Source organism: Stegodyphus dumicola, chromosome 1 (assembly GCF_044657685.1).
Source record: "Stegodyphus dumicola isolate Sdum_Otavi_A_Nest chromosome 1, ASM4465768v1".
Classification (NCBI taxonomy): domain Eukaryota; kingdom Metazoa; phylum Arthropoda; class Arachnida; order Araneae; family Eresidae; genus Stegodyphus; species Stegodyphus dumicola.
The window spans coordinates 19,120,442-19,142,540 of record NC_140768.1 but is presented as its reverse complement, the minus strand read 5'-3'; the positions used below and the strand labels follow the sequence as shown (position 1 = coordinate 19,142,540).

At 36.0% G+C, this 22,099-nt stretch overlaps 2 protein-coding genes across 2 annotated transcripts in view; one reads left to right on the top strand and one right to left on the bottom strand.

Moving 5' to 3' along the window:
* Eph (Eph receptor tyrosine kinase) overlaps positions 1-22,099 on the bottom strand; it is a 479,031-nt gene that overhangs the window by 363,888 nt on the left and 93,044 nt on the right. The window lies entirely within an intron of this gene.
* LOC118184539 (uncharacterized) overlaps positions 12,555-22,099 on the top strand; it is a 215,190-nt gene continuing 205,645 nt past the window's right edge. The window contains exon 1 of the mRNA XM_035354232.2: positions 12,555-12,617. The gene's annotated coding sequence lies outside the window, so the exon portion shown is untranslated. The remainder of the gene's footprint in view (positions 12,618-22,099) is intronic.

Here is a 22,099-nt window from a genome sequence, read left to right as displayed (position 1 = left end):
CCTACAGATATCACGCAAAAACATCGTTAAATTGCATTCGATAGCGGTCAAAATGGATATTTTCGTTGAAATATGATGCCTGAAACTTTTCGCGATTACAATACTTCCTTTTTACTTCGTACAAGGAAGTAAAAAGAGGGTGAAGAGAATTGGAACCTTACAAAGTCACTAACACAAGAACAGGCTTCACATGCACAAACACACAAGAACAGGCTTCACATGCACACACACACAAGAACAGGCTTCACATGCACAAACGTCGATGATGGAGCACAAAAAAAAATCAAACCAACTAAAATACACAGAAATATTATTATTCGCTAAGAGCTCAAATTATTATTTGATGACCTCAGCTTGATTCTCTCAGACTACTTAAGATTACTCAAGCGAGCTCAATACGTCTTGGACAAAAAGAAGCAATCTTCGAGACAGCCATCCAAAATTGCTGACGGATGCTATAAAAATGTGTAGAAACAAAAGACACGCATGTTTGAGTTGCCTCTAGAAGAGTGGTCGGAAGTACAAACGGGAGGAAAAAATGGGCAGGGATGGAAAAGAGGAGGGTGGAAAAGCACACCGTCGTCTGTTATTGTTTCCAATCCGTCCACTCACCAATGCCTTTTTAAACGCATTTAGGCCAGGAAGGATAGAATAAAAGGAAGAGGAAAAAAATTCTCCCAGAGAAAACAAAATTCAGGAATCTGGCAGACAGTTGTCAGCCTCCACTCTCAATAATGGAGAAGATAACGATGGTCTCCTAATGAATAAAATGAATGGAATGTGTATCGGTAGATGAGTTTTCTTTTTACATCCCAAATTCGAATCCTGTAGAGCATGCAGGGACAAGGACGCGCTGAACTAACTCATCCCTTCGACCAGAAAGAGGGGAAAAGAAAAAAAAAGTAAAGTTTCAAAAAGGTTTAAAAAAAAAGTGGAACAGAGACAGAGAAAAAGTCTCTACTTTTTGGCACTTATTTGCTCAGAGGTCTGGGCATCCGATTTCAATACATTTTAGTTTCTTCTCAGCGGCGGTTGGTTTCTGTTTCTTCCCTCCCTCTCCAGTTCCTCACTCAAGGAAGGATACAGTTTAAGGGTAAGGGAGAGCATGTGATACCGTTTACTCGACAGTTCCTCTTATTTTACTTCTGTTGCTTTCTGGAAAAGAGTAAACATGCGTAACGTGTTTCCAGAACAAACAGACACGGCCCATTTGGACGAAGAGAAAGCGGTACCAGCTTCACATTATTACCGTACATGATATTGCACTCGAGAATCTTCTTCGCCCCCTCCTCCCACCCACATAACACAGACGACCGCTTCTGATGTGTGGTTGTGCGCTCATTGTCACATAGCTTTCTAAGGAATCGGATCGATAAAATCTTCCTCCTTGAGAAAGATATTGCTTTGGGTAAAAGCTAAGAAGTAGCTGAAGTTTTCGAATAACCAGACATCTAGGCGCACTATTAACTCATTTAGCTTTTCTTTAACAACCGAAATGGCCAATATATATATAGGAAGAGTCAATTTATCTATTACAGTCGACTTTCATAGATTAGCATTGCCTACCTTTGAGATCCTACATGCGGTTGTCCTAGATGGGTTTACGGGAGGTAAATATACAGATATAGTAAACTATGTTATTGAAGGGGGAAAAACTATAGAGGTCCTTGGAAGTGATAAGAGAAAAAGTGAAAGACGCGAAATCCAGTCGCTCGTTTTACTTGTGTTTTAAAAGAACAGTTTGCAAAGGGAGGAAAAGAGGAGATTTTAAAAAATCTGTTCACGTATTCTTTTACCCATTGAAAAATCGGACAAAAATAGTTCGCAGTGCGAAAATACGAATTCAGATGCAGGTTTATGTTATTTTAAAGATTATGATAATATTTTACAATGCATGTTCTTATAAAATTTTTTGATTAAGTTCAGTTACAGAAAAACAAACCACTGTTGTTACGAATTTTGTACATATGTAAACAATTTTAGTGAAATTATACGTGAAATTGTAGTACCTCAAAAGTCTGATGAGATGAAGCTTTATACGGAAAAATAAGATTAGCGGAGTAAATCTATTTAACACTGAGGCAAATGGCTAGCTCGTTAAATTGACGAGATATTGCCAAGCTGGTGATGGTTCTGGCAACTAATTTCTGTTACCGAATTCGGCGAGAAATCTCAAAATGTCCCCAAACTTGGAGACAATTTGGTCCGGTCCCTGTATAACTGTAATTGATGCCTACATGTAACTGTAACCGTATACGGCCTTTAGATGTTACTTTATATGCCTTCTAGTGATTTTGAGAAATGGAAGGTACTAGAGTTTTCTCGACGGCCGGGTGATAACTAAATAAGATCGAAGAGAGCACCTGCTCTAAGTTGTTAGTTCAAAGCTCACTCAGGAGTACTGAGATCTCCGTGAGAGCTTCGCCGATGCGCTTTGCATTGCCTTGTGTTTAATGTTCTCAGTAGTTTGAAGCGTAGCTACTAATTGTGTGCTCTGTGATACTGAGCAGAGCTGTTCGAGTGCTTCTGTGGAAAGTTCCGCACCGTACGCATGCAGCAATTTGTTAATTTTTAAGTGAAAATATTTTTAGATGAATATCAGTTTAATTACATGTTCTTTTACTTAACTGAATTGTCTGATATAATAACCTGCATTTTCCATCAAAACAGTTATTATAAATATCCCCCAAACTCTGAAGAAATTTTAAACTAGCAATACGATAATGAGAATTATACATCTTAGAAGCTTATCACTATGCTTACGACATGCTTCGCATGTAATTTCTAAAATGAACATATCCCATACCATCTGTAATATTCTGCGATTCTTTATAGATAGAAATTATACATAGAATGAAGACGCCTTGTATTCATTTGATACGAGCTGGAGGTAACGCTTTGTTCAAATTTTAATCTGTGATTGGATAAAAGGTATCCACAATGCAACGCGTTAGATTAGGTGGCATGATAAGGATTAATTTTGAGAAGATGTACTTTAGATCATATATTATAAACACTTAAAAGTTTTAAAACAGGAAGGGGAAATAGCCAAATTAAAATAAAGAATATAAAAGGGACTATTGCCAAATTAAGGTTAAAAGTTTGTTTTCAAATTTTATATCTTACATATACATGTGCGTGTGTGACGATTTATTTTGCTGTAGATAACTTGATATTAGATGACAGCTTGATTAGGGAAGGCAAAAACGTGACGATCATTGTCTATTTGTGTTCTATTTCTTGACTTCTGCTGTACAAAGCATAATAAACATGCTTTCTCACCTTCTTCATGTTCGTCCTTTCTTGTTTTTTGTGTTGTCACTATCGCGCCTGGAAGAGCCTTTTCGACCATTTATTGCTACGTGATTTTCTATAATCTAAGTGTACTCTATCTCTCCTGAAAGTCTGTAACCGATTTGCTGACACATTCTGTATATGTGTGCTTTAAAACTAGAATTAGAAAATAAATAAAACTAGATCCTACAGCTCAACAGCTTCAAATAATGTTATCGCTTCGCAGCAGAACTTAGCTCCAATCAAACGCACCCGCTCTGACGATAACCATAAATTAGGTTTGAAAAGTGAATAAAGTCTCTTCTCCATAGAGACTAAGAAAATTATATTACAATAAAATAAATGTGATAACAATATGGTAACCAAATTACCCAAATAAAAAATGGAAGAATATAAATAGATGTACTAAACAAATACCATGATAAAAATAGGTATTAAAAAATCTGAAAGCCTTCAGATTTTATATTACGCCCAAAGGGGTGTTTTTTTACGTTCTGTGTGTTACCTTTACTGATTAAATATCATGTTCTTCGCACTTAAACCATAAAATTCAATCCAACAGCAATATCACAAAATAATTTTAAAATGAGCTTTTCTTAAAAATTTTTGATACACGGTGCAGCGCGCTGAAGATAAAAGCATTTTTTTCCGTACACTGTTGCCACTGTTCGCTTTAAAATTGTTGAGTTTGTTAATCAGAATGCTTTACAAAATATGAAATAGATAATAAAACAAATTCCAAATTATAAATTTGGGCTTTTCACGTGCCCATATTCGGATGGAGACGTACGTTATTAAAAATTGGATGGCTCTAGGTACCGTTGTTTTATCGCAATGCGAGAAACATACATACATTTCCGCAGATTCTTCAATATTTAATTTCTTTAAATGCAATACAGGGTGATAATATTTGCTGACAACAATTTAAAAAGTGATTCACCGCTTATACTGAATCTACACAAAATGCCAAAACGAAATTAATAGCCTTTCTGGGCAAATTGCCTCTTTGGGCTCATAAAAATACGTAATTATTTTAATTAAAATTTATTATATACTATAATAAAAATACGAAATAAGTAGGTAAATATTGTAATAAAACCAAGGGCGTCCCAAGATGTAAAACAGAAATAAAACCAAGTAAATACATAGCAAATAAAAATCACGTACACAGCACTGTACAAGTACTTAATTTTCGTGCAGTGATTTTGTTACGATGCTTTCATGCGTTCATTTTATTGTAATAAGATGACATACTTTTATATTCTTAATCTCTGCGGGAAAGAAATTATTAATTCTCTTTATTAATTTCCTAATTTTTAGCTAAATATATTATCAATTGCACCATCTATAAGGGAGCTTTCAACTGAATTTTTGACGTCCGATTTCTCTTCCATTTCTAATGATATTCGATATGTCAATTTTTGCCGAGAGAAGCTAAATATGCTTATATGTTCCGAAAACCATGCTAGACAACCTCTAAACATTACAATTTGGAAATATGTAAAATGTGAAGTAAAATTACCAATGCCGATTTATGAATTACTATCTTTCGAATTCGAATTAACTGAACATTATATTTTTCAGAACTTTTCACTCCATTTCAAATGACAAAAAAATTCAGTCATTGGGGTAGGAAATTCCATTTTCATTCTGGCATCAATGCTTAAAATTATGGGTGGGAAGAATTTAATATTTTTATTCGGAAAATGCTCACTTGGCTTTTCGAATTCCTCCAGAAAACTATTTGAGGACAATGAATTGGCAGTCGTTACGAGCAGCGCTTATGATCTTGGTCCTTTTTGCCCGTTTTCCCCCCACAGAAAGAACAATGTATCTACGCTATAGCTACGTGTGAAATGTGAAGTAACAAAATCAAGGAGGAGGGAAAGGAGAAAAAGATTTGCTCGCACACCGACTCATCAATCGGTCATTTCCAACACATTCTCAGTCTTAAACGATCCATTTGCGCATTTAACCGACGATGCGAATCACAATAGATCTATCCCCATATAGAACAGGAAATCGGAAGTACGCCCTCTTCACCATTTCCCATTCCCCATGCCGGAGTAACAATCATAATAAATAAATAATAATAACAAAAAAAAAAAAAAAAAGAGCGAAGACATATTCTCTGAAAACATATCCTCACTCGGCTACTATATACCATTTACAACTGCTTCTGCTGCTGGCTGCTTGTGAAGAAGACTTAAAACTGGTCATTAAGAATCCATTTAAAGTTGAAAGTGCTAAATGGAATTCGGGAAGAAGGGGGAAGCGACTCAACACCCACTAACAGCGTGTTGGATTTTCTCCCTCGCTAATTTATGTTTTTTTGCCTCACACCTTTAAAAAAAAAAAAAAAAAAAAAAAAAAAACTTTTAAGGCTTCGAAGGTCTAGAGTTGCAAAAGGATAAGTAGCTTACTTCCTCCCCCCATAAGCCCTTGTTTTTTGATTGTACGACATAATACATTCCGCCAATCTGTAGTCAGAAAATTAAAATAAATAAATAAATAAAATAAAATAAAAAATAAAAAAATAAAAATAAAGAAAGAAAGAAAGAAAGAAAAGAAATCTTGAAAATTTCAGAATATAGACTTATAACCTCAGAAGAGAGATTATTAGCCCAGAAGGTCTATTAAGTTCGTTTTGGCATTTTGTGGCGTTTCACTTTTCAAATTGTTGCCACCAAATATTACAGCCCTGTATTATAGTTAAAGAACTTAAATAATGGAGAATCTGCATAAATGTATGCATTTTTCTCGCACTGTGATACAACAACGGTACCTAGAGCCATCAAATTTTGAATAACGTACATCTCCACCCGAATATGGGCATCTGGAGGCCCAAATTTGGAAGTTGTTTTATTATCTATTTCATATTTTGCAAAGTATTTACGAGATTTTGATTAACAAACTCAACGATTTCAAAGCGAGCAATGGCAACACTGTATGGAAAAAACACTTTTATCTCCAGCGCGCGAGACTGTGTTTCGGAAATTCGAAAGATATGCTCTTTTTAAATTATTTTGTCATACTGCTGTTGAATTGAATTTTAAGTGCGAAGAGCATGATATTCAATAAACAAAGGTAACACACAAAACGTTACCCTTTCCTCCCTCCCCCAAAAACACCCTTTGGACGTAAAATAAAATCTGAAAACTTTCAGATTTTTTTTAATTAAAAATATTTTAAAAAAGCAAGAAAAGTTTAAAAGACTGCAATCTAGTCTTTGTACTACACGATTACGACAAGTACATTAGTTTGGGAAAGAACAATCCCTGAAATTTAACAGAAACTCATATACCTAAAACCCGCTTTTCAAATTAGTGATGCAAAACAACAGTAGAAAAAAAATACTTGCTATCATATTACTTATCATAAATTAACACAATGTCAAAAACTTATTTAAGAAGGAAAAAACTAAATTATTCAAAGATGTATGATATGCACGTTTTCGCTGGATCACTTGCGCACAAGGTTTGTTGCATCATCAAATATCTACCGCAAGTGAAGTGGCAACAATTTTTATATTTTTACGGAATTTGCGTAACAAGGGCAAAGACTTTTTTTTTTTTTTCTTTCCCCGATGCAACACGTTTATATTATTTTTACCTAGTACGCATACAGAAGACTTCAAGATTTAAAAATAAAATAGCGTGAACTCCATAGAAAATTTCCACAGCGACATTAAACAAAATAATCATAATAATCATAAATGTGAATACAATTGTGTCCCTCGTACCCGACGGAAATCCGATCTGCGATTTACTATAGCCAAAAATAAATATATAAATACATAAAATATGAAAGGTTTCAGATTTTTAACAATCGCTCAAAAGGGTTTGTTAGGGGTTTTTACGCTCTGAGTTCCCGGTCTAGCAGTCTGCTGTTTCGCTCGCTCCTAACACCCCCTCCTTTTTCCTTTTCTTTTTAGCTAACCATTTTCTTCTCACTTACGCCATATAAATTCAACAGCAAAATTAAAAATAAATAAATAAATAAAAGCAGTACAGCAGGATATGTTTAAAATTCCGATACAGCACGAGCCAGTTTTCCTTAGAAAGTCCTTTACGAAGGCTCCCTCCCCTTAGGCAGATAGCCCTAGTGTGCTTTGCCATAATTAAATACACTAATTCCGATGCAGCGTTTAAGTGTTGGCATATATTTTTCTGTTTTTTTTTTTTCAATCTTTTCACAGTTTATCATATCATTGTTCGGTTTCCTTACAAATATGGCTTTCCTTTTTTTTTTTTTTTTTTTGATTTTTATTAGTAACATTTTTTGTGTTTATTAATAACTATTACGTTCTTGATGCTTACACCACGTTAAAATTCGATTCAACACAAAATATTTTAAAATAGCATATCTTAAGAATTTCCGATAGACAATCTGAAGATAAAAGAAATATTTTAATCCGTACAGTGCTGGCTTTGAAATCGTCGAGTCTGTTAACCAAAAACTCGTTTAAAAATTTTACAAAATATGAAACAGATAATAACACAAATTAGAAATTCAAAATTCAGCCTTCCCGCTACCCATGTTCGATTATTTAATTTCTTTAAATACAGGGCGGCAATATTTGGTGGCAACAAAAAGTGGCGCAACATATTTAAGTGTTTCGACGCAAAATGCTGTTTCGAGATTAATATTCCGTTCGGGACTAAAGTCCCTTTTGGATTAATAAATAGAACTAACTATAAGTAAGAAAACGCATGCCCAATAAGAACAGGTTGCTAGACCATGAAAATACACATAAACACACCAAATACACATCAAAATACAGAAAACAAGCATGGCCTGACCTGCCTTTCCTTTCAATTCCCGACCATCAGCACACATATATTATATAAATGATTATAACTAACATTTCATTGGTTATAATTTTTATTTTGTTTTTAACTTTAACGGTACACGATACTGTACAGGTACATTCAATTTTTCTTCCTCTGTAGGTTTTTATTATTGATGGGCAACTTCGGTACTTTCTTGTACCCGGTACGAGAGTAACGGGTACAGACAAGTACCCGGTACAAAATACCCGTTACTCAAGTAACCGTTACTTTGAAAAGTATCGAAAACCGATTTCAAGTACCGAGTACCCAAGTAAAGATTTGGAGTACCGAAGTAACGAAATACCGGAGTAACGGTTTGCTGTACCGGAGTACCCTAGTAACGATTTGGAGTACCGAAATACGCAGCTAACGATTTTGCGCACTGAAGGAACTCTGCCACGTCACCACGTGTTTGATTTTATCTGTACGGAGTAAGATTTTGAATATCAGAAAACATGTCAACTACGGAAACATGTCAACTGTCTGAGGAGCAGACCATTTATAGACACAAGGAGCGCATATCACCATTTCGCAAATACAACCAGATACTACTGTCCTCGTACCAAAACCGAAGTGAGCTGAACCCTCATCGATCCTCCAGTAACGAATACCGAAATACCGAGAAGAGACGCATATTTTCGTTACAAAGTAGCGAATACCGAAAAGCATCCGTTTCAGTACAGGAGTAACGAATACCGAAAAGTACCCGTTTCGGTACAGAAGTAACGAATACCGAAAAGTACCCGTTTCGGTACAGAAGTAACGAATACCGAAAAGTACCGATTTCGGTACTGAAGTAACGGGTACTTGGACGTACCGATTTTCAGTACCCATTACAACTAAGTACCCGTTACAAAATACCCGGTTCGGTAGTACCGACTCATCACTAGTTTTTATGGATTAGTCTTAAAAAAAGAGCGTTCTCCCACGGAATGCTGGAAACGGTATTTCAAACTAAAATTTGATTCGTTACTTTGTTTTAATAGAAAGACAGTAAACATATAGTACAAACCACGGTTAGGCATGCGTGAAAATGCACGTCATATCAAAGGGACCTAAGAACTCTCGTTCCATTAGACTGAAAAACCAAAATCCCTTACTTTTATACGTGATAAAGATAGGGAAGATGCACTATAAATATTCAAAGAATTATACTGCACATTTTGCATCAATTAAAATTTTATTGTATTAAGCGTTACATGCAGTGTGCAATATCGGAACATATGAATCGCAAACAAAGACACTGTCCTTACATCACCCCCCCCCAACTGTTGCTTAGTACCTTGTTTGAATTGAACGACTCACAACAGGAGCAAGAACATTAATACCTGAAGTCCTTAGGAAAAGAAAATTTTGGCGCCCTTATATGTTGTCTATATATGTATTGTTGTATTCTTCTCTGTAACGTAACGGGAAACTTTTAAGAGAAAGCTATGCCGGAAAAGTAACAATACAGGGGCAAGTGTATTTAATATGGAGTAAATAGGTATCTCGGTAATCTGGCGAGATATCGATAAGTTGACAACGGTTTTGGAAATTTATTTTGTAGCCAAATTTGGCGAGAAATTTCCAAAAATCGCCAAATTTGGCGACATTTGGGTCCTGTCCCTGCATTACCGTAATATGTATTGAAATTGAATAAATGTTAATTGACCACTATACTAGCTTACTAGGAAATCATAATACTAGAATAGTGAAAATTCTCTAAGATGATCGTCACGGTTCTAAAGAATTTTTGTTTTCAGTGGAGGTAAGGTTTATTACTTATGTTTATCCATGTTTGAAGAAGTACAGATCACTTTGGAGGTGGTCATTTATGGCAGATGGTTGCCATCAACGACCTGAGCTCTGAATGTATTTTAATATTAAATTTTAAAATATTTTGCTTGAATTAAGAAACTGAAAAAGATTTTAATGTTCTATCTTTGTTAATAAGACAGGGAATTAATTACCTTCACATAATGACGCCCCACAGCAACTTCCCTAATGTTGAAATTGGCAATGAAATTACCAAACTCAATTGATTTAACCCATCACTCAATCGTGTACCCATTATGCCAATAGTACAAGAGTTGTAACGATTCGGCTGTACAGTTCAAATGGTTAAAAGATGCACCCTATTTCATTATCTTTTCTAAACGTTATAAATAATCTTAAAAACCTGTTGCCGTCGAAAACTGACAAACTATTACTAAGACGTGCATATATATTTTCATTTTTTTAAATTCATGCTATTATTCTCGGATTTTTATTAAATGTTAAAAAGTAATTAAAAATATCATTTAACTTCAAGTATTTTCAGTATTTTCAACAATCAGCTGTAAAATAATTCGCTGATAACACATCGTGGAAGGTACAGAAGGTCTTTTGCCGTTTCGTCAAGATAATATACACTGTAAAAAATTTCAGATCAGTATTGCACCATTTCATACTTCAAAGTCAGAGGTAGCACCAAAACATGGTTCACTTGCTCTTTTCAGTGCACTGAAGTTTGGTATAATCACCGCAGACCTCCTGTGGAGGAGTGCCCGTACCAAAATTTGAGCTGTTCTTAATTACGCAAACATAACAAATTAATTAAAATCTGAAAAGGTGTTAAAAATTTAGATAAGTTCAGAAACCAAAAATAATTTAGAGGTAAGTACTTAAGAGAATGTGAGTTGTGCATCTGGGAAAGCATTCGAGCTGGTGACTGAGTGCGTAACTTATGGTGACTCAAAAAAATAAACGGTGAATCTTCGGATTATGGTAACTTGGCGTTTTTTTGGCGACCAACCCTGCTACAGCAACCTGCTAGTTCTTTTTTTTTTTTTTTTTTTTTTTTTTTTAAATTTTTTGACGCAACCTACTCAACACTTTTCCAACAATCTGCTAGCCGAATTACGCTTATGCTAGAACTTTTATGGAACAAAAGTGCTTAATCATGACGAAGATTAGGTACGAAATTGGAAAAAAGTGCAGAATTGGTAACTTGGCGTTTTTTGGCGACCAACCCTGCTACAGCAACCTGCTAGTTTTTTTTTTTTTTTTTTTTAAATTTTTTGACGCAATTTTGTTTTCAGGAAGTAAAGGCATTTCCCCCCCCCCTACTCAACACTTTTTCCAACAATCTGCTAGTCGAAATACGCTTATGCTAGAATTTTTATGGAGCAAAAGTGCTTAATCATGACGAAGATTAGGTTCGAAATTGGAAAAAAGTGCAGAATTGGTAACTTGGCATTTTTTGGCGACCAACCCTGCTACAGCAACCTGCTAGTTTTTTTTTTTTTTTTTTTAAATTTTTTGACGCAATTTTGTTTTCAGGAAGTAAAGGCATGTTTTTTTTTTTTTTTTTTTCCCCCTACTCAACACTTTTTCCAACAATCTGCTAGTCGAATTACGCTTATGCTAGAACTTTTATGGAACAAAAGTGCTTAATCATGACGAAGATTAGGTGCGAAATTGGAAAAAAGTGCAGAATCGCCCACTTCGCGCGTTTTTAAGAATTGCCCATACGCGGTATCCATGTACACGTCGACCTATTTTCACTTAAAAAAACATCCCAGAATTGCACAAAAATGGCATTGCGCACACTCTTGACTTTATCCATGTACACATCGACCTATTTTCACTTAAAAAGTTAAAGAAAATTGACAAAAATCTAATTCTCACGATCGGAATTTTCCGGAAAATGTCACATGACATGCCTCATGATCTCTCATTTCTCTGAGACAAAATAATCTGTGATTCGAACTGTGTACTTCTCAGATTATTGCTAAAGTCCTAGCTAGTAACCTTTATCGCCTTACCAAAATGTCGCCAAACTACCTGTTACTTAATTCCAAAGATTAGCCGTTAAAACTTTGCTTATATTCATGTGTGTTTCGTTTAAGTATTTTATAGTGAGCATTTAATTTGCAAGAAAGACAGATCTCAATTCATACTTGCTTAAACGCAAGAAAATTGTAAATTCTGATACGGAGCATTAAGTGCATAATAGTTAAGTAATGAATATTGTTTCTGTTGTGCATGGTTTTATGTCTTAAAAGACTATGATATGAAATTCTGTTTAAAGATGGGCTAGAAATCAAGGAAAGGTGTGAGTGTCTTTATTCTTGTACATGTTTAACTGAAAAATCATCCCAGAATTGCACAAAAATGGCATTGCGCACACTCTCGACTTTATCCATGTACACTGCTAAAGTCCTACCTAGTAACTTTTATCGCTTTATTAAAATGTTGCCAAACTACCTGTTACCATATTCCAAAGATTAGGCAAATAAACAATTAACAGAGTTACTTGGACACTGGTAAATAAGAACACAATGATTGAAATAACAACATAAGAGTTACTGCAGACCTTTGTTTCACCACTTTAAGTTAATGGCAGCCAATCAAAGCAAAGCCTTCAGCGCATGCCTGATCTTCCCGTGATTCCATGTTTTGAAAGTTTAATGGCGCCTGTTTGCATGTGTTGGTGGATAGTCGATGGTGTATTCGGATAATTACAAGGTTTGTATATTTTTGGTTTTATTTCTGTTTTGATTTACGTATGTGCATTAAAATCTGTGTATTAATTGAATGTAAGATACAAAATGGTGTTAAAACGCATTCGCAGTAAAATTTTAATGATTTTATTGGGGTAAATCGCGCTAGTGCTAAAACCCATTTTAACCAATTGGTTATTACCACTATATTTAACGTAGGTGAATAGAACTCTTTAAAGAGATTCTCGAATATTCCTAGGTAAAAACATTGTTCATAACATAATACGTATTTCTGCGAAGATTACATAATGTGTATTTCTGTAAAATACATCAGTATATTCATTCTGTAGGAAATACGTTTGCAATGCTTTTTCTATATGAATTGTCCCTAGGATATACCCAGAGATCCTTTTTACGGGCAACGATCAAAATGTCTGTGTAAATTTCTATATTAATTCTTTATAAACATTGAATGTATTGGGGATGTAAACAGTGACTGATGGAATAGAAATTATACCCACTCTTATGACACTGGGTAAGTAGACTTGATACATTTGAATTATGTGTGTGTATGTACACTGCGCGAAAAAAAAAATGGGACAGTTCTATTGGTCCGATTGACGAAATTCAACTAGCGTTTTTCATGTCTCGAAAGCGCGATTTAAGATATGTATTAGATTTATACATAGCATTCTTCTAATGTGGGTAATTTGACACAAAAATCGGACTTTTTCTGAAATGACATGCCAATTTTTTTCCATATTTTGATTCTTAAGACTCAAATTATGCCAAACTGCCAAGTTTTGTAAAAATCGCACGAGGAGTTTTTAAAAAAATTAGCTCTCAAAATTTTAGCTCCTCAATGTTAATTAAATTTGGTATATATTTATTAATCTCTCTGTTTTTATTAAACTTACCTGATTCTTTCTATCACATATCGAAATTAAGTGCATTCCAAATAAAATTCGCCCATTTTTTATTATTTGTTTTTAAAATTTGTATTTTTAAATCATATAATAAATAAAATTTTCGAAAAATTTTTTTAAGTATAATCTATAAAATATAAGAAAAAAAGCTATATATAAATCTAATACATATCCTAAGTCGAGCTTTCGAGACATGAAAAAGGCAAGTTGAATTTTGTCAATCGGCCCAGCAGAAGGGAAGATATAGAACTGTACTACTTCCCCCCCCCCTCTTGCAATATACGCCCACCAGCGGCCGAGCGGTAAAGTCGCTGAACACTGGTAGTTTGGTCCGAGGTTCGAATCCCGTGAACGGGCTTGCTGCATGGGTGTTTTCGTGGTTTTCCCCATGTGAAACGTGTATACGAGGCACTTTCCCTTAGAAAGTCCTCCACGAAGGCATCCCTTAGGCAGATAGCCCCAGTGTGCTTTGCCATAATTAAATACACACCTGTAGCAATGTACGTGTATTTTATATATATAGTTATCGATTTTGAGTTTATAGTGAAAGAACTGGGAAAATTTGCAAGGTAATGATTATAAAGTAATAATTATAAAGTAATAATAAAACTTTTTTTCGTTAATTTAACTTTTAAAAAGTGTTCTATAAGAATGCAAATGATAAAGAGAAGCCCATGTAATTAAGGGTGAAGTGCAGAATCGCCCACTTATTTGTTTGGCGCTTTTTACGAGTAAGAAGAATTGGATTTTTGTCAATTTTCTTCGACTTTTTACAAGAGTAAGAAGAATTGGATTTTTGTCAATTTTCTTCGACTTTTTACAAGAGTAAGAAGAATTGGATTTTTGTCAATTTTCTTCGACTTTTTACAAGAGTAAGAAGAATTGGATTTTTGTCAATTTTCTTCGACTTTTTACAAGAGTAAGAAGAATTGGATTTTTGTCAATTTTCTTCGACTTTTTACAAGAGTAAGAAGAATTGGATTTTTGTCAATTTTCTTCGACTTTTTAAGTGAAAATAAGTGAAGGAAGTGCGCAATGCCATTTTTGTGCAATTCTGGGATGTTTTTTTAAGTGAAAATAGGTCGATGTGTACATGGACACCGAGTATGTGCAATTCTTAAAAACGCGCCAAGCAGTGGGTGATTCTGCACTTTCCCCAAATAATCCATGCAGTTCAGTTCCAAGTAAAATTTCTGTCAGCATCAATATTGGAATGTAATTGTTGTTCCGTTTGTAAACATGAGAAATAAGAAACACATAATCTAAAACGTTTAAAAGAACGCCACGCAGCAAGAACGTATACGTTCTTTGCTGCGTAAAAACAACAATTCTTCTTTTAGACGTTAGGGCAGATAGCGAAAAATTTCATTGCGAGCGGAGGGGGATTCCTCCCTCGTAAATTAGTAAATAAATAAGGCTATACTGAGGTAAATAATAAAATTAAGTTTTCAGTAAGAAATTTTTCTTCGGGTTGTGTGTGTATGTAGGAGGGAAGTATCTGGTCACTTCCCTGCTCATCATTTCGCTAACAAGCACTAAAGAAGGAAAACAAGTCTAGCGCAAATCGTAGATCTTGAAATGCATCTAAGTTCTAGACGGAATAACACAACACACATCAGCGGGAAGGGGGGGAAGAACTGAAGTTGAGCTTTAGATTTCACTTCCTTCATTAAACAGGCGCATTCTTAACATATCATCTAAAGGAAAATTCCAGCTAAATGAACAGGAAAGTAAAAAGAGTCGGCAAGTTCGGAAAACAAGAATGTATTTGCGGAATAGGAATAAAACACATCTTCTTCAAAAACAAGTGAAAAAGGAATGACTTTACAGCATTTGCTCATACAGAAGACAATCTGACCGTTATCGTACAGAAATATTCAGACCTTACTGTACGCACATAAAATTGTATTCCATTTCAAAATAAGGAAAGAAAAGGGAGAATACAAGGTCTATAAATAACTAGGCATGATTAAAGAGCGCTCATAATTGATACTCATAACTACTGTAAAGTGGCTAGCTAAGCAGAACTTCCTTGCTATGCACAGAGGCCTAAACCATGGAGTTTGGGATAAGGTACTCAGTTTAAAAGTTCTACTTCAAGCCAGCTAATGTGCCCACGAGCGGTAAAATCCCCGAACACTGGTAGTTCGGTCCAAGGTTCAAATACCGCGAACGAGCTGGCTGCATGGGCGTTTTCGTGGTTTTCCCCATGTGTAACGTGTACAGTTGGTACAAAAAGTATTTGCACACATACATTTTTGTTCACAATTTATAAGAAAATGCATTAATAAATACAAAAATTGGCATTTAAAAAATAGAATAAGCCTATTCATTTAAATTAATTACAAAAAATAAAATAATATTAATAAAAAACATTTTTTGCAACAATATTAAAATAGCTTATGTCAAAAAAGTATTTGCACACTCAACTCAACTCTAGCAAATTTGCATTTTATGCTATTATTTGACAGTCATCCCGCAGTAAATAATATATGTAAGACGACTATAAAAGGAGGTGTTGTCGAAACGTTATCAGTTGATTGCCGATTCAAATTGTAATGGCACCTAAGAAATCTGAAATGTCGATTTCATTGCGAGAAAATTTTTTTTTCTCTCTACGTGAAAATGGCCTAAGTTATCAAGAAATAGGTAAAAAAGTAAATGTTTGCTTCTCTACTATTTGGTATGTTATAAAGAAAGAGGATCTACATCAAATAACTTGCGCTCTGGACGCCCAAAGAAACTTTCACTGCGAATGAAGCGAAAAATCATAACAGAAGCATCAAAAAATCCATTCGTTAGTGCAATTACTTTAGCCAATGATGTCGCTTCAACATCTGGAGTTCAAATCTGTGCCCAAAGTGTTCGAAATGTCCTGCACGATGCACACATTTATGGGAGATCACCAAGGAAAAAACCTCTCCTAACTGAACGAAACAGACTGAAGAGACTTGAATTCGCTAAGGAATATATCAATAAGCCAATCGATTGCTGGAAAAATGTCATATTCTCCGACGAGAGTGAGTTCAATATCTTTAAATCAGATGGCAGAAAATTAGTTTGGAGAAAACCTTGTGCTGCTTTTCTTACCAAAATTGTGTTACTTACAGTTAAACATGGAGGAGGTTCTGTTGTGATTTGGGGGTGCATGGCTAGCAAAGGAATTGGTAATTTGTGTTTCATTGATGGGAATATGACAGCTCGAACCTATATTGATGTGTTGCGAGATAACTTGCCACAAAGTGCAATAAAATTGGGTATCAGTAATTCGTACTATTTTCAGCAAGACAACGATCCCAAGCACACTGCCGGTATAACTCGTATGTGGTTGCTTTATAATGTACCCAGAAAACTTGCCGCTCCACCACAATCACCAGACTTAAATCCTTTGGAAAATCTGTGGAATTCTTTGGATTTAAAAATAAGAAAAAGGAAGATTTCAAGCAAATCTGCCCTTAAACAAGCCCTTATTGAAGGGTGACCGAATACTGAGCCTACTGTTACAGAAAATTTAATTAAATCAATGCCAGCAAGATTAAAAGCAGTAATGGATGCTAAAGGCGTGCATACTAAATATTAGTTATTTGAAATTTGCTTATATATTTTATTTCTTTTGTATTCGTGCAGGTGTGCAAATACTTTTTTGATACGAGATATTTTAATTTTGTTACAAAAAAGCATTGTTATTTATATTATTGTAATTTTTCTGTTTGTTTTGGATGATTAAACTTATTCTGATTTGGCAATACCAATTTTTTTATTTCTTAATGCTTCTTTTTATGAATTGCAAACAAAAATTTAGGTGTGCAAATACTTTTTTTACCCACTGTATATGAGCCAGTTTCCTTTAGAAAGTCCTCCACGAAGGCATCCCTCTTCTTACGCATATAGCCCTCGAGGCTCTGCCCGTAATCACATAAACCAAACTAATGATAATACCACTTATATTTCAGCTGCAGTGTAAATACAACTTAAATTTATTTCGGTAAATCTTCGGTTTATGGTAACTTAGCGATTTTTTGGCGACCAACGCCCTGCTACAGCAGCCTGCTAGTTTTTTTTTTTTTTTTTTTGACGCCATTTTGTTTTTACGAAGGCACCTTTTATTTTTTTTATTTTTATTTATTTATTTATTTATTTATTTTTTTACTCAACATTTTTTCCAACAATTTGCTAGCCGAATTACGCTTATGCTAAAACTTTTATACTTATGCTAGAACGTATCTGTAATATCCTTCCCTTCACACAATCTCATTTCATTCCCACATGTTGGACATTCATACTTATCTGCAATTAATCCTACACTCATACACCATTAAAGCAACTCTTTTGGATGATGACATAAATGCAATAAAAATTTGGAACTTACTTTAGAGAGGGCCATGGGATCCAAATATTAGGCAACACTGTTTCACACAAGATACAAGATGGAATGAAGCTGAACATACAAAATGGTATGAAGTACTGCAGACATTTTTACAAATTTCCCTCCCTTTTTGGATTAAAGAACTCTGATTCGTCCATAAATGTCACATGACATGTCTCATGATCTCTCATTTCTCCGAGACAAAATAATTTGTGATTGGAACTGTGTACTTCTCAGATTATTGCTAAAGTGCTAGCTAGTAACCTTTATCGCCTTACCAAAATGTCGCCAAACCACCTGTTACCATATTCATAAAATAAAGTGATCAACATTTAAAAAGGACTATTGGGGCCCATTAGGGACCAAGCGGCAAAGTCGCTGAACACTGGTAGTTCGCTCCGAGGTTCGAATACCGCGAACGTGCTCCCTGCATAGGCGTTTCGTGGCTTTCCCCACGTGTAACGTGTACACAAGCCAGTTTCCCATAGAACGTCCTCCACGAAGGCATCCCTTCTCTCAAGCATATAGCCCTGGACTGCAATCAGAAAAATCTTATTTTTAAACATTTTTCGTGTTTCGGAAAAAAAAAAAAAAAAAGAAGAGGGAATGAGTATTCTCTTATGAAATTCGAACTTTTCGGTTCTCAAGCCTAGAGAGAAGAAATAACACCAAATACGCTCTCTATCAAACCGCTTCCACCCACTCCTTTTTCAACTTCATATTTTTATTGCGCTGAGTTTTCCTTCAAAAGAAGTCTTAATAATATGAATATCAAATTCACCTACAAAATACTGGTCATTAACTCGAAGTGCGAAAAAAAAACAACAAAATTCTCTTCATTCTCGCTTCCGTGTTCCCGATTTGAGGGCAAAAGCCTATTTATGACACTGAGAAAACAAAAAGGAAACAAGCATAATATCCCCCAAATTATTCAGCGGCGGCCATTTGTTGCATTTTTAAGTTTTACCTAACGAAACCCGGAAATTGAAACAACTAAGAATAACATTTATTTATTACAGACGATAAGCACTTAAGATTGCATGTTCGAAAATATACACTTTTACTGCGTAACAATTGACCTTTCTTTTTAAATTTTCTTTAACCTTATCATAACGGGCGCACTTTATTCGCGTCCAATCAGCTTTCCCTCCGCCGATTCCAGAAATTCATTGGCGTTTTTATTTCCAGTACTGACTCACCTGGTCGCTGCCACGAATAAATTATTTCATTATTCTGTCTTAGGATGAAGTAAACAAAAACAGGGGCAGTTGCAAATGCCATAATTCGGTGACGGGGGTGTATGGTGGAGGTTTGCTTTCGTGCGCTAGGAATTGTGGGGTCGTAAATACGACTTAAGGGGGTTTTTGCAAGGATGGATTTATGCGAGCAAGAGCTTGAACGCGCTTCGCGGTGTTTGTTTGACCTCGTCTTCACATGCAATTTACGACACTTTCACATCTTCTTTCTCCGTCTGATATTTACTAGAATGTATCTGCGATAAATATCTTTTCCTTTTCTCAGGTACTTAACTTTTAGAAAAAGATCTTCCCTAAAGCAAACGGAGGTGATTAAAAATAGAATACGTGAAGAGTTAGATAAAAGCGCACACCACCAAAGAGCCATTTAGTTATTTGCCCTAAGGTGGTTTTTGGATACTAAGAAACAAAACGGAGTCATATTAAACAAGCCTTTTTTTTATCGACCTTTTAACGAAACAAATGTTCAAAAAATTAGTTTCTCAGAATTAAATTCTTTTGTGAAAATTAGTGTGTCTACAGTTCTTTATATTCTACAGTCTACACCAGGGGTTCTCAACCGGTGGTACGCAAGAGAAAAATAGGTGGTACGCAAAGGAGCAAAATATTTTTAAATATAAAATTGAAAAATTAAAGCCCCAACATCATGATTGAGTTTTTTCTCTAACACTCGTAAATTTATGCGATCTGAGCTTTATTCAAGAGTGGTGGTGGTGGTGGTGGTAGCAGTGGTACTAATGGTTTTCAATTTTTGTTTAGATGGTACGCGTTATTCAAAAGGTTGAGAACCGCTGATTCAATAGTTTGTCTTCCGAGTTCTCCTTTACGAATATTTGGTCTAATCATCGGCAGCGCTACCTTCGTCGGCTCTTTTCCTTTTCCAAATCAGATTCCAGGACGTATATCAGCTGGAAAAGTAGATTTTGAGGGGGTATCTGAGAACAGAATGCTAAAACGATTTTTCCACAGTCTCTGACTCTGTACTTAAAGTAATTTAAAATACATTCTACAGCATCAATGCGACGCAGACATTCTATAGCATGAAATGCGACGCACAAAGGAGTTATCCAAACGGGACAAAATTGCGTAGGTCCTTACGAGAGAATATGCATATACCTTATATATACCTTACGAGAGAATATGCAAACGATTCACTTTTGGAGCCCAATGGAACTTTTGGTTGGAGGAACTACTAACCGTAGTCCCAGCGCATTGACAGAGGCGCATTCGGATGGTATATAAAACACAGATTATTTCGAAGCTAAGGCATAACTTCCATGCGAATGTGGTTCCGTCGACCCACGTGGACTTTACCAATGCCTCGCAGACGGTTCGCGAACAATATAATCAGGTGTCACCATTTAGAGAGGACGTGCAGCTGGACTAAAGGAAGCAAAGTGGTCAAATCGCAGGATCGCGAGACATCTGAGTCGGAGAGATGCTACCATTAGATGATGTTGGCAAAAGTGGGAAAATTATGGTAGAAGAAGATGAGCGACGACAGAACGGCGAGGACACAGCGAACGTCCGATAGGTGCTCACAACTTGCGTCTTCATCAACGATCTGACGTGAAACCGAGACACCAGTGACTGCAGTGACCTTTGATATGGCGATTCACGTCGGGGGCTGAGGTCACGAAGACCACTGCTCCGACTACATCTCACCGTTGCACACCGCGAGGCACGACTGGAAGTGGTACCCAGGCGCATGCGATCGGACTGCAGTCGAATTGTTTTCAGCGATGAATCCAGCTTCGAACTTAGCCCCGATGATCAGCAAAGACGCGTCTGGAGACGCCCAGGACAGCAGTTGGTTACCCACCTGACTGTCGTCCGCCACACAGCTCCAAAACCAGGAATTACGGTGTGGGGTGCCATTTTCACTTGATAGACGGACCCCTTTGGTTGTCATCACACGGTGGTACGTCAGTGAGATTCAGCACCTCGTACTGTTACGCTTCCTATCACGGACCCTCGGCTTTCATTTCAATAGGATAATGCCCGTCTGTATACGGCATGCCTGTCTACTGCTCGTTCCCTAACAGAACACGTTAGGGCTCGGATCAGCAGCAGTCTCCGACCATCCCTAGATGGCAGTGATCTAGCTCACCAATTAAAGCGTGTATGGGAAGCAACCTTGCAGGAGGACATGCGCCAAATTTACAAGTCAATACCCAGGCGGACAACAGCTTGCATCATGGCCAGGGGTGGGCCAACCATTAGTGATTTTTTTCCCTTTTGTAGTTGTATTCCTATGATATCGTTAGCATTTCATTTTTCGACCCATTACTCCTTTTACGGATAACATTCTCCCCCCTCTTCATTCTGTACTTCTTCAAAACTATTCAAAATCAACAAGGAGATGGCAGAAACTTACGCTTCGTGGCGTTTCCCTCGTCGACCTGTTGACTAAGATTATTCTGATCGCTATTTTTGAACTATTCGTAGAGCCAACTTCTTCTCTTTGCAAAAAGCTGTAAGGTTTTTATCCCTGGAGTCTTCCACAATTTCTTTCTTGCACTCGACGGAATAGCTATTTCTGTTTGCACTCATTTTATCTGAGCATCAAAATCTATTGGCCTTTAAATTTATTATTAAATCCAGAACCAAAAGTTCACTGCAAACCCGATGTATTGAACACACCAGATTCTAATTTGTCGCAACCACGTCCGTTTGTTTCAAATGCGCATGTGTGTTGCGTCTGCACTTGGTCGTTCGGCAATGAGGCTACCATTTGACTGACGATCTTAATAAAGGCTTAGTTTAGGGGCAGGCATACATTAGGAGTGCACTGAAAAATGATGCTAGATCTTATTTTCGGGAAAACACGCGACTTCAAGGAAAAGTAGGGGAAAAAATCATTCCTTTTTTCAACGAAGGACTCGAAAAATACAGTTAATGTGACACTGTTAACATTATGAAGATGTTAAAAAACGAATACAGATACATGTAACAAAGA